Source organism: Arachis ipaensis, chromosome B4 (genome assembly GCF_059453495.1).
Source record: "Arachis ipaensis isolate K30076 ecotype BB chromosome B4, ASM5945349v1, whole genome shotgun sequence".
NCBI classification, from domain to species: Eukaryota; Viridiplantae; Streptophyta; class Magnoliopsida; order Fabales; family Fabaceae; genus Arachis; species Arachis ipaensis.
Window position 1 is genome coordinate 73,380,472 of NC_142439.1, and position 12,747 is coordinate 73,393,218.

Below are 12,747 nucleotides of genomic sequence, written 5' to 3' on the forward strand. Positions count from 1 at the left end.
ATGTATCACCTGTTTTTGAAAAAAAAAATTTCAGAGTTTTTAAGAATGAATTCTAGAGTTTCATGTAACATGTTGAAGCCTGGTTGGCTGTAAAGCCATGTCCAAATTCTTTTGGACTGAGGCTTCTAAACCATCAGCATAGAGGCAAGTTAATTTGAAGTATCAGCTGTTGTATGTCTGATTTGAATGCTAAAGCTGGCTGGCTATTAAGCCATGTCCAACCCTTGGATTGGAGCTTTAGGCTAAACATTGAAAGATTCCTGGAATTCTTCTAAAAAAATTTTGAATTTCTTATTTTCTTTTTCCTATATGTTTTTCAAAAAAAATAAAATAAAATACAAAAAAAATATAAAATCATAAAAATAAAAAATTATTTTGTGTTTCTTGTTTGAGTCTTGAGTCAATTTTTAAGTTTGGTGTCAATTGCATTTTTTCTAAAAAAATTTATGCATTTTTCGAAAATTCATGCACTCATAGTGTTCTTCATGATCTTCAAGTTGTTCTTGGTAAGTCTTCTTGTTTGATCTTGATGTTTTCTTATTTTGTGTCTTTTGTTGTTTTTCATGTGCATCTTTGCATTCATAGTGTCTAAGCATTAAAGATTTCTAAGTTTGGTGTCTTGCATGTTTTCTTTGCATCAAAAATTTTTCAAACACATGTTCTTGATGTTCATCATGATCTTCAAAGTGTTCTTGGTGTTCATCTTGATATTCATAGTGTTCTTGCATGCATCATGTGTTTTGATTCATAATTTTCATACATTGAGTCTTTTTGATGTTTTTCTCTCTTATCATTAAAAATTCAAAAATAAAAAAATATCTTTCCCTTTTTCTCTCATAAATTTTCGAAAATTTGAGTTGACTTTTTCAAAATTTTTAAAATTTAGTTGTTTCTCATGAGTCAAATCAAATTTTCAATTTAAAAATCTTATCTTTTTCAAAAATCAAATCTTTTTCATTTTTCTTATTTATTTTCGAAAATTTTAAAAATATTTTTCAAAAATCTTTTTCTTAATTTTATCTCATAATTTTCAAAAATATTATCAACAATTAATGTTTTGAGTCAAAAATTTCAAGTTTGTTACTTGCTTGTTAAGAAAGATTCAAACTTTGAGTTCTAGAATCATATCTTGTGATTACTTGTGAGTCAAGTCATTAATTTTGATTTTAAAATTTCAAATTTAATTTTTAAATCTTCTTAATATCTTTTCAATCATATCTTTTCTATCATATCTTTTTAATCATATCTATTTTCAAAATAAATTTCTATCATATCTTTTTAAATCTTATCTTTTTCAAAAATTTGATTTTAAAATATCTCTTCTAACTTCTTATCTTCTTATCTTTTTCAACTAACTAATTGACTTTTTGTTTGTTTCTTATCTTTTTCAAAACTACCTAACTAAATCTCTCTCTAATTTTCGAAAATCCCTTCCTTCTTTTTCAAATTTTCTTTTTAATTAACTAGTTATTTTAATTTTAATTAAATTTGATTTCAAATTTAATTTTCGAAATTTAACTTTAAAATTTTAAATTTTATTTTAATTAATTTTCAAAATTCCCCCTCTCTCATCTTCTTCTATTTATTTATTCATCTACTAACACTTCTCTTCCACCCAAAATTCGAACCCCATCTCCCTCTCTGTGTTCGAATTTTTCCTCTCATCCTTCTTATATTCTTCTCTTTTCATACTTGCATAAGGAATCCCTATACTGTGACATAGAGGATTCCATGTTTTCTTTGTTATTCCCTTCTTTGTCATATGAGCAGGAGCAAGGATAAGAACATTCTTGTTGAAGCAGATCCTGAACCTGAAAGGACTTTAAAAAGGAAACTAAGAGAAGCTAAAATACAACAATCCAGAGACAACCTTACAGAAATTTTCGAAAAGGAAGAGGAGATGGCAGCCAAAAATAATAACAATGCAAGGAGGATGCTTGGTGATTATACTACACCTACTTCCAAGTTTGATGGAAAAAGCATCTCAATCCCCACCATTGGAGCAAACAATTTTGAGCTGAAATCTCAATTAGTTGCTCTAATGCAACAGAACTGTAAATTCCATAGACTTCTATCAGAAGATCCCTACCAGTTTTTAACTGAGTTCCTGCAGATCTGTGAGATTGTTAAGACTAATGGAGTAGATCCTGAAGTCTACAGGCTCATGCTTTTCCCTTTTTCTGTAAGAGACAGAGCTAGAACATGGTTGGACTCACAACCTAAAGATAGCCTGAACTCTTGGGATAAGCTGGTCACATCCTTCTTGGCTAAGTTCTTTCCTCCTCAAAAGCTGAGCAAGCTTAGAGTGGATGTTCAGACCTTAAATCCAAAAGATGGTGAATCCCTCTATGAAGCTTGGGAAAGATACAAGCAGATGACCAAAAGGTGTCCTCCTGACATGCTTTCAGAATGGACCATTCTGGATATATTCTATTTTGGTCTGTCTGAGTTCTCCAAGATGTCACTGGACCATTCTGCAGGTGGATCCATTCACCTAAAGAAAACGCCTGCAGAAGCTCAAGAACTTATTGACATGGTTGCAAATAATCAATTCATGTATACTTCTGAGAGAAATTTTGTGAATAATGGGACGCCTCAGAAGAAGCGAGTTCTTGAAATTGATGCTCTGAATGCCATATTGGCTCAGAGCAAAGTGTTAACTCAGCAAGTCAACATGATTTCCCAAAGTCTGAATGGATGGCAAAATGCATCCAACAGTACTAAAGAGGCATCTTCTGAAGAAGAAGCTTATGATCCTGATAACCCTGCAATAGCAGAGGTAAATTACATGGGAGAACCTTATGGAAACACCTATAATTCATCATGGAGAAATCATCCAAATTTCTCATGGAAGGATCAACAAAAGCCTCAACAAGGCTTTAATAATGGTTGAAGAAACAGGCTCAGCAATAGCAAGCCTTTTCCATCATCTTCTCAGCAACAGACAGAGAATTCTGAACAAAATACCTCTAATTTAGCAAACTTAGTCTCTGATCTGTCCAAGGGCACTTTAAGTTTCATGAGTGAAACAAGGTCCTCCATAAGAAATTTGGAGGCACAAGTGGGCCAGCTGAGTAAGAAAATCACTGAAACACCTCCTAGTACTCTCCCAAGCAATACAGAAGAGAATCTAAAGAGAGAGTGCAAGGCCATTGATATAACCAAAATGGCCGAACCTACAGGGGAGGAAGAGGACGTGAATCCCAGTGAGGAAGACCTCCTGGGACGTCCAATGATCAACAAGGAGTTTTCCTTTGAGAAACCAAAGGACTCTGAGGCTCATCTAGAGACCATAGAGATTCCATTGAACCTCCTTATGCCCTTCATGAGCTCTGACGAGTATTCTTATTCTGTAGAGAATGAGGATGTTACTGAAGAGCAAGTTGCCAAGTACCTTGGTGCAATCATGAAGCTGAATGTCAAATTATTTGGTAATGAGACTTGGGAAGATGAACCTCCCTTGCTCATCAATGAACTGAGTGATCTGGATCAACTGACATTACCTTAGAAGAAATAGGATCCTAGAAAGTTTCTAATACCTTATACCATAGGCACCATGACCTTTGAAAAGGCTCTATGTGACCTTGGGTCAGGGATAAACCTCATGCCACTTTCTGTAATGGAGAAACTGGGAATCTTTGAGGTGCAAGCTGTTAGAATCTCATTAGAGATGGCAGACAAATCTATGAAGATGGCTTATGGACTAGTAGAGGACGTGCTAGTAAGGGTTGAAGGCCTTTACATCCCTGCTAATTTTATAATCCTAGACACTGGAAAGGATGAGGATGAATCCATCATCCTTGGAAGACCCTTCCTAACCACAGCAAGAGCTGTGATTGATGTGGACAGAGGAGAGTTGGTCCTTCAACTGAATGAGGACAACCTTGTGTTTAAAACTCAAGGATCTCCTTCTGTAACAATGGAGAGGAAGCATGAAAAGCTTCTCTCAGTACAGAGTCAACTAAAGCCCCCACAGTCAAACTCTAAGTTTGGTGTTGGGAGGCCTCAGCCAAACTCTAAGTTTGGTGTTGAACTCCCATATCCAAACTCTAAGTTTGGTGTTGGGAGTCTATAAAATTGACCTGATCACCTCAGGATCTGTGGACCCCACAGGATCATCTCAGCATCTGTGGACCCCACAGGATCCCCACCTACCTCCACTCATACTCTTCCCTCTTCTCAACATTCATCCTCTCTTTCTAATAAACACCCTTTCCCAAAACCCTTTACCAATCACCTCAAACTCTCTTCCCTATTACCCCTTCACCACTCACATCCATCCACTCTTCCCTATAAACCCCACCTACCTTCAAAATTCAAAATCACTTTTCCACCCAAACCCACCCAAAATGGCCGAACCTACCCCCTCTCCCCTCACTATATAAACCCCTCCATCCCTCCTTCATTTCCACACAACACAACCCTCTCTTCTATACCTTGGCCGAATACACCTCCCCCCACTATCCTCCATATTTTCTCTTCTTCTTCTTCTTTTCTTTCTTCTCTTGCTCGAGGGCGAGCAATATTCTAAGTTTGGTGTGATAAAAGCATAAGATTTTTATTTTTCCATTACCATTGATGGCACCTAAGACCGGAGAAACCTCTAAAAAAGGGAAAGGAAAGACAAAAGCTTTCACCTCCGAGTCATGGGAGAAGGAAATATTCATCTCCAAAACCCATCAAGACCACTTCTATGATGTTGTGGCCAAGAAGAAGGTGATCCCCGAGGTCCCTTTCAAACTCAAGAAAAATGAGTATCCGAAAATCCGACATGAGATCCAAAGAAGAGGTTGGGAAGTTCTAACCAACCCCATTCAACAAGTCGGAATCCTAATGGTTCAAGAGTTCTATGCCAATGCATGGATCACTAGGAACCATGATCAAAGTAAGAACCCGAACCCAAAGAATTATCTTACCATGGTTTGGGGGAACTACTTAGATTTCAGTCCGGAAAATGTAAAGCTGGCGTTCAACTTGCCAATGATGGAAGAAAACGCACGCCCCTACACAAGAAGAGTCAACTTTGATCAAAGGTTGGACCAAGTCCTCATGGACATATGTGTGGAAGGAGCTCAATGGAAGATTGACTCAAAAGGCAAACCGATTCAACTAAGAAGATTGGACCTTAAGCCTGTAGCTAGAGGATGGTTGGAGTTCATTCAACGCTCAATCATTCCCACTAGCAACCAGTCTGAAGTTACTATAGACCGGGCCATCATGATCCATAGTATCATGATTGGGGAGGAAGTGGAAGTTCATGAGATTATACCTCAAGAACTCTACAAGGTGGCTGACAATTCCTCCACTGTGGCAAGGTTAGCCTTTCCTCACCTCATTTGCCATTTTATGCAACTCGGCTGGGATTGACATAGAGGGAGATATCCTCATTGATGAGGACAAGCCCATCACTAAGAAAAGGATGGAGCCAACAAGAGAGACTATTCATGGACCTCAAGGGACGCATGAAGAAGCTCATCACCAAGAAATCCCTGAGATGCCTCAAGGGATGCACTTTCCTCCACAGAATTTTTGGGAGCAAATCAACACCTCCCTAGGAGAACTGAGTTCCAACATGGGACAACTAAGGGTGGAACATCAAGAGCACTCCATCAACCTCCATGAAATTAGAGAAGATCAAAAAGCAATGAGGGAGGAGCAACAAAGACAAGGAAGAGACATAGAAGAGCTCAAGGACATCATTGGTTCCTCAAGAAGAAAACGCCACCATCACTAAGGTGGACTCATTCCTTGTTCTTAAATTTTCTGTTTTTCATTTTTATGTTAAATGTTTATCTATATTTGTGTCTTATTACATGATCATTAGTATTCAAGTGTCTATGCCTTAAAGTAGTGAATATGAATCCATCACCTCTCTTGAATGAAAAATGTTTTAATTACAAAAGAACAAGAAGTACATGGTTTCGAATTCATCCTTGAAACTAGTTTAATTATTTTGATGTGGTGACAATACTTTTTGTTTTCTGAATGTATGCTTGAACAGTGCATATGTCTTTGGAAGTTTATGTTTATGAATGTTAAATATGTTGGCTCCTGAAAGAATAATGAAAAGGAGAAATGTTATTTGATAATCTAAAAAATCATAAAAGTGATTCTTTAAGCAAGAAAAAGCAGTGAATACAAAAGCTTGTAGAAAAAAATGGCGAAAAAAAATGGAAAGAAAAGAAAAAAAAGAAAAAAAAAGAAAAGAAAAAACAAGCAGAAAAAAAGCCAATAGCCCTTAAAACCAAAAGGCAAGTGACGTTGGGATTTTTGCCAGTAAAGAAGTTCATAAAAACAGTTGCGTTGTAGATATAGTCTTTAAACCAACAGAAATTCCTTCGTACAAATGTTTTGGTTGTCACAAGTAACAAACCCCTTAAAAATTGTTAACCGAGTATTCAAACCTCGGGTCGTCTTCTCAAGGAACTGCAAGAAAGTATGTTCTTATTATCGGCTATAAAGGTTGTAATTGGGGTTTAGAAGGTGAGAAGCAAGTGATTTGAATGACAAGTAAAGTAAATGGCAATTAAAATAAATAAATGCTGTAAAGCAACTTTTGGCAAGGTAAGAGAAATTAGAAGTCCAACTTAGTTATCTCTATCAACAATAATGAAAGTTGAATCTAAGTTCCACTTAGTTAACCTTTACTAAAATAAAGGAAAGTCAAGGGACTAATTAGTTTGACCTTCGAATCCTAATTATTTTCTAAGAAAAGGTTGGGATTATTGAAGTTCAGTTTAATTAGCAAGATAACGATTATCAATTATGCTGAGGTTAATAATGTTGAGTTACTGATTTCTTAACCAAGACCAAAAAGGGAAAAAGTAAAATTGTTGGAATAAAAATGTCCTTAGATGGAAAGCAATGGTAACACAAATTAAAGAGAAAGCAATCAATAACTGGAATACCTCAAATAATCATTAATTCAAATAACAATCTGTAACATGGAATAATTCATAAATCAAATTGTAAAAGTAAATAATCAACTCAAGTGCTAGAATAAATAAATAAAAGTGAAAAGGGAAGCTTAAAACAAAGGAACATAAAACCTGGATCGAGAGTCACTCTTAAAAACTAAGAGAAGTCCTAAATCCTGAGAGAGAGGAGAGAACCTCTCTCAAGACTAAATCTAAATCATGGGAAGTAATAAAAATGCGAGCTCCCTATGAATGGATGCATTCCCCCACTTTATAGCCTCTAATCTGTGTTTTCTGGGCCGCAAACTGGGTCAGAAATAGCCCAGAATTCGCTGGTTACGAATTCAAATGCGCTAATTTCCGTCACTGCGATGCGGCCGCATGGATCACGCGGTCGCATCACCTAGCGTCAGGGGAACTATAGCATATTATATATCAAATCGAAGCCCCGGACGTTAGCTTTCCAACGCAACTAGAACCGCATCGTTTAGACCTCTGTAGCTCAAGTTATAGCCATTTTAGTGCAGAGAGGTCAGGCTGGACAGCTTAGCAACTTCTTCAACTTCTTGTATTCCTTCCACTTTTGCATGCTTCCTTTCTATCCTCTGAGCCATTCCTGCCCTGTAATCTCTGAAATCACTTAACACACATATCAAGGTATCTAATGGTGATAAGAGAGGATTTAATATTAGCAAATATAAGGCCAAAGAAACATGTTTTCAATTAAAGCTCATAATTAGGAAGGCAAATGTAAAACCACGCAAACAGTATGAATAAGTGGGTAAAGAGTAGATAAAAATCACTCAATTAAGTACAAGATAAACCATAAAATAGTGGTTTATCAGCAAGGATAATAAAAAAGGATCCAAGGCTTTGAGCATCAGTGGATAGGAGGGCCTAAAGGAATAAAATCCTGGCCTAAGTGGCTAAACCAAGCTGTCCCTAACCACGTGCTTATGGCGTGAAGGTGTCAAGTGAAAACTTGAGACTGAGCGGTTAAAGTCAAGGTCCAAAGCAAAAAAAGAGTGTGCTTAAGAACCCTGGACACCTCTAATTGTGGACTTTAGCAAAGCTGAGTCACAATTTGAAAAGGTTCACCCAGTTATGTGTCTGTGGCATTTATGTATCCGGTGGTAATACTGGAAAACAAAGTGCTTAGGACCACGGCCAAGACTCATAAAGTAGCTGTGTTCAAGAATCAACATACTGAACAAGGAGAATCAATAACACTATCTGAACTCTGAGTTCCTATAGATGCCAATCATTCTGAACTTTAATGGATAAAGTGAGATGCCAAAACTATTCAAGAGGCAAAAAGCTACAAGTCCCGCTCATCTGATTGGAGCTATGTTTCATTGATAGTTTGGAATTTATAGTATATTCTCTTCTTTTTATCCTATTTGATTTTCAGTTGCTTGGGGACAAGCAACAATTTAAGTTTGGTGTTGTGATGAGCGGATAATTTATACGCTTTTTGGCATTGTTTTTACATAGTTTTCAGTATGATTTAGTTAGTTTTTAGTATATTTTTGTTAGTTTTTAATTAAAAATCACATTTCTGGACTTTAATATGAGTTTGTGTGTTTTTCTGTGATTTTAGGTATTTTCTGGCTGAAATTGAGGGACCTGAGCAAAAATCAGATTCAGAGGTTGAAGAAGGACTGCAGATGCTGTTGGATTCTGACTTCCCTGCACTCAAAGTGGCTTTTTTGGAGCTACATAACTCCAAATGGCGCTCTTCTAATTGCGTTGGAAAGTAGACATCCAGGGCTTTCCATCAATATATAATAGTCCATACTTTGCCCGAGTTTAAATGACGCAAACTGGCGTTGAACGCCAGTTCCATGTTGTAGTCTGGCGTTCAGCGCCAGAAACAAGTTGCAAAGTGGAGTTCAACGCCAGAAACACGTTACAAACTGGCGTTCAACTCCAAGAATGACCTCTCCACGTGTAAACTTCAAGCTTAGCCCAAGCACACACCAAGTGGGTCCCGAAAGTGGATTTTTGCATCATTTACTCATTTATGTAAACCCTAGTAACTAGTTTAGTATAAATAGGACTTTATGCTATCTTTGTAAGGGATCTTTGATTAGTTTTATGCTATCTTAGATTTTCATGGGGGCTGGCCATTCATCCATGCCTGGACCATTATCACTTATGTATTTTCAAACGGTAGAGTTTCTACACACCATAGATTAAGGTATGGAGCTCTGCTGTTCCTCATGAATTAATACAAAGTACTACTATTTTTCTATTCAATTCAAGCTTATTCCTATTCTAAGATATCCACCAAGTACAGAGGACCGAGTCTGAGATATTAGAATCTTCGTGGTATAAGTTAGAACCCATGGATGGCCATTCTTGAGATCCGGAAAGTCTAAACCTTGTCTGTGGTATTCCGAGTAGGATCTGGGAAGGGATGGCTGTGACGAACTTCAAACTCGCGAGTACTGGGCATAGTGACATACGCAAAAGGAGGGTGAATCCTATTCCAGTATGATCGAAAACCTCCAGATGATTAGCCATGCAGTGACAGCGCATCGGACCATTTTCACAGAAAGGATGGGAAGTAGCCATTGACAACGATGATGCCCTACATACAGCTTGCCATGGAAAGGAGTAGGAAGGATTGGATGAAGACACAAGGAAAGCAGAGGTTCAGAGGGATGAAAGCATCTCTATACACTTATCTAAAATTCTCACCAATGAATTATATAAGTACCACTATCCTATTTTATATTTTATTTATTTTCATCCACTATAATTTCTTAAAACAATTTAATCCGCCTGACTGAGATTTACAAGATGACCATAGCTTGCTTCATACCAACAATCTCCGTGGGATTCGACCCTTACTCACGTAAGGTATTACTTGGACGACCTAGTGCACTTGCTGGTTAGTTGTACGAAGTTGTGAAATAGAATTAAGAACATGAACGTGCGTATTTAGTTTTTAGCGTCGTTACCAAGGAAGGATCGATCACGATTTCGCACACCAGATCTCCATGCTCATTCTTCACTGTAGTGACTCCAGACTTCTTGGGAACCACTTGTACTGGGCTTACCCATTCACTGTCTGAAATGGGGTAGATGATATCTGCCTCCAGTAGTCTGGTCACTTCCTTCTTGACAACCTCTAAGATAGTGGGGTTCAGTCTTCTCTGGGGTTGACAGACAGGTCTTACTCCCTCTTCTAAAAATATCCTATGCTCACAGACTTGAGGGTTGATGCCTACTATGTCTACCAAACTCCAACCAATTGCCTTCTTGTGTCTCCTCAGCACACTAAGTAACTGCTCTTCCTGTTGAGAAGTGAGTTCCCTTGCAATGATAACTGGAAACTTCTGCTCATCTTCAAGGAAAGCATATTTGAGGTGTGGAGGAAGGGGATTTAATTCTAACTTCTGATCATGGTCAGGCTCTGTGTTGTCTAGAGCTGGTAACAATGGTAAAGCACCGTTATTGTCCTTTGAGAATGTCCCCACATTTGGACCTTGTCCTATGTACTTCTCTTCAAATTCCTCCTGGTGAACTTCAGCCACAGTTTCATTTATGATGTCACACTGGAGGATAGAATGATCCTCCGGAGGATGCTTCATAACTCCATTCAGATTGAAGATTACTACTCGGCCATCTATTTCAAAAGAGTATGTTCCTGAAAAAGCATCTAATTTGAACTTCGAGGTCTTCAGGAATGGTCTTCCGAGTAGGATTGATGATGGCTTCTCTGAGTCATTTTGGGGCATCTCTAGGATATAAAAATCAATGGGAAATGTGAGCCCCTTAATGCCCACTAATACATCTTCAGCAACTCCAGCCACTGTAATAATGCTTTTATCTGCTAACACAAAACAAACTGCCGACCTTTTTAATGGAGGGAGCCTCAAAATATCATATATAGACAAAGGCATTATACTCACACATGCTCCTAAATCACACATGCAGTCAGAAAATACTACACCACCAATAGTACAATTAACCATACATGGACCTGGGTCACTACACTTTTCAGGTAAACCTCCCATTAAAGCAGATATGAAACTACCTAAAGGAATAGTTTCTAATTCATTAATTTTGTCTTTATGTATACATAAATCTTTTAGAAACTTTGCATATTTAGGTACCTGTTAAATAACATCAAAAAGAGGAACAGTTACCTCAACCTTTTTGAACATCTCTACCATTTTGGGATCAGGTTCCAGCTGCTTCCTGGGCTTCCTTGCAAGTTGTGGAAATGGAATGGGAGTGGTGTCTTCTATAGTGTCTGCGCCCTTTGGTGCTTCCTCCTGTGGTTGAACTTCTTCTTTTTCAGCCATGTCCTGTATGTCCTCTTCCTCTTCAACATCTTCTATTTCCACTACCTCTTCAGCTGAGGCGTGTTCTGGTGGGCTTGGCTCCTCCTGATTCCTCTCCTGCAGTGTGGTTCCGGACCTTAGGGTGATGGCATTAATGCCACCCTTTCGATTGGATAATGGTTGAGAGGGGATTCCACTGGAGCTCAAAGGCTGGTTATTGGAGTTATTCATTGATCCAATCTATGAGACAAGAGCTTGCAAAGTAGAGTTCAGACCATTTAGTGTAGCATAAAGGTTATTTTCCATGGTCTGTTGTCTCCGATCAATAGATTGTAGTAAGTCGTCATTAGAAGATGAAGAAGGATAAGTAATTTGAGAGGTCTGCTGTTGGTTATTCTGTGGTCCTTGGGATTGCCTCAGGTGAGGTGCTCTGTAAGGCTGGTTCTAGTTCTGCTGCCTGTTGTTGTTATTATTCCACCTCTGATTTCTCTGATTGTCTCTGCCTCCTCTGTTGTTATTGTCCCTCCAATTCTGGTTAGAATTGTCCTGCCATCCATGGCTGTAATTGCCACCTTGATTGTACCCTTGGTTGGGGCGGTCATAGAAGTTATGAGTGGCTGCCACAGTGTTGTCTTCCTGCTGGAGCTGCGGACATTCATCAGTATAATGGCTTTAATCAGCACAGACTCCACAAACTCTCTGTGGGACTAACTGTTGGCTTTGCTGTGGTGGAGAAGGTTGAGCTTGCTAAACTTGTTGTTGATTCAATTGCATCTGCTTCAGCAAGTTGGTCATTTCACAGATACTCTGAGTTAGAGCAGCAGTCTCTCTGCTAGAGGATACTTCTGCAACGGCTTTTGAACGGCCTTGTTTCTGCCTGTAATTCCGAGTAGATTCTGCTAAGTCGTTGATCAATTGCCATGCCTCATCAGTGGTCTTGTACATTTTCATAGACCCATTGCTAGCACTTTCCAATGTGGTCTTATCTTGGGGCCTCATGCCCTGTGTGACGTAACCGAGTAACACTATCTTGTCAATCATATGGTGGGGGCATGCTTCCAGAAGATTATTGAAGCGCTCCCACTATTCATAGAGAGTCTCAGATTCGTCCTGAACGATCATGGAAATGTCTTTCCTCAGTTTATCAGTAACTTCAACTGGAAAGAACTTTTCCAAAAATTCTCTTCTAAGTGTATCCCAGTCGGATACAGTTGCTGCGGGTTGAGTGTAGTACCACTCTCTTGCCTTTCCCTCAAGAGAAAACGGGAAAGCTTTCAACAAAATTGAAGTTTCATTTTCACCATCACGCCTGACAGTAGAACAAGCTGCTTGAAAATCTCTCAGGTGCTTGATAGGCTCTTGAGTAGGTAAGCCATGAAACTTGGGCATCAAATTGAGTAGTGCAGTCTTTATTTCAATGTTTGTAGCCACCGCTGGGTGATGCGCTTGAAACGGTTGCATTGAAAAATCAGGGGCTCCAGCCTCCTGGATAGTAACTCTTCTAGCTGCTGCCATGTCACCTGCACGTAAATCAA

The 12,747-nt window shown here is 38.5% G+C and overlaps 2 non-coding genes and 1 pseudogene across 2 annotated transcripts; 2 read left to right on the top strand and 1 right to left on the bottom strand.

The window, feature by feature from the left end:
* The first annotated feature begins 1,762 nt into the window (after nucleotides 1–1,762).
* Nucleotides 1,763–4,075, top strand: LOC148567921 (uncharacterized; annotated as a pseudogene).
* LOC148567922 (small nucleolar RNA R71) lies at nucleotides 2,297–2,404 on the bottom strand. Its single transcript, XR_015882714.1, has one exon. It is a non-coding gene; the product is annotated as a small nucleolar RNA R71 (small nucleolar RNA).
* An 8,172-nt stretch (nucleotides 4,076–12,247) lies between the features above and the next one.
* Nucleotides 12,248–12,355, top strand: LOC148567923 (small nucleolar RNA R71). Its single transcript, XR_015882326.1, has one exon. It is a non-coding gene; the product is annotated as a small nucleolar RNA R71 (small nucleolar RNA).
* The last annotated feature ends 392 nt before the right edge of the window (nucleotides 12,356–12,747 follow it).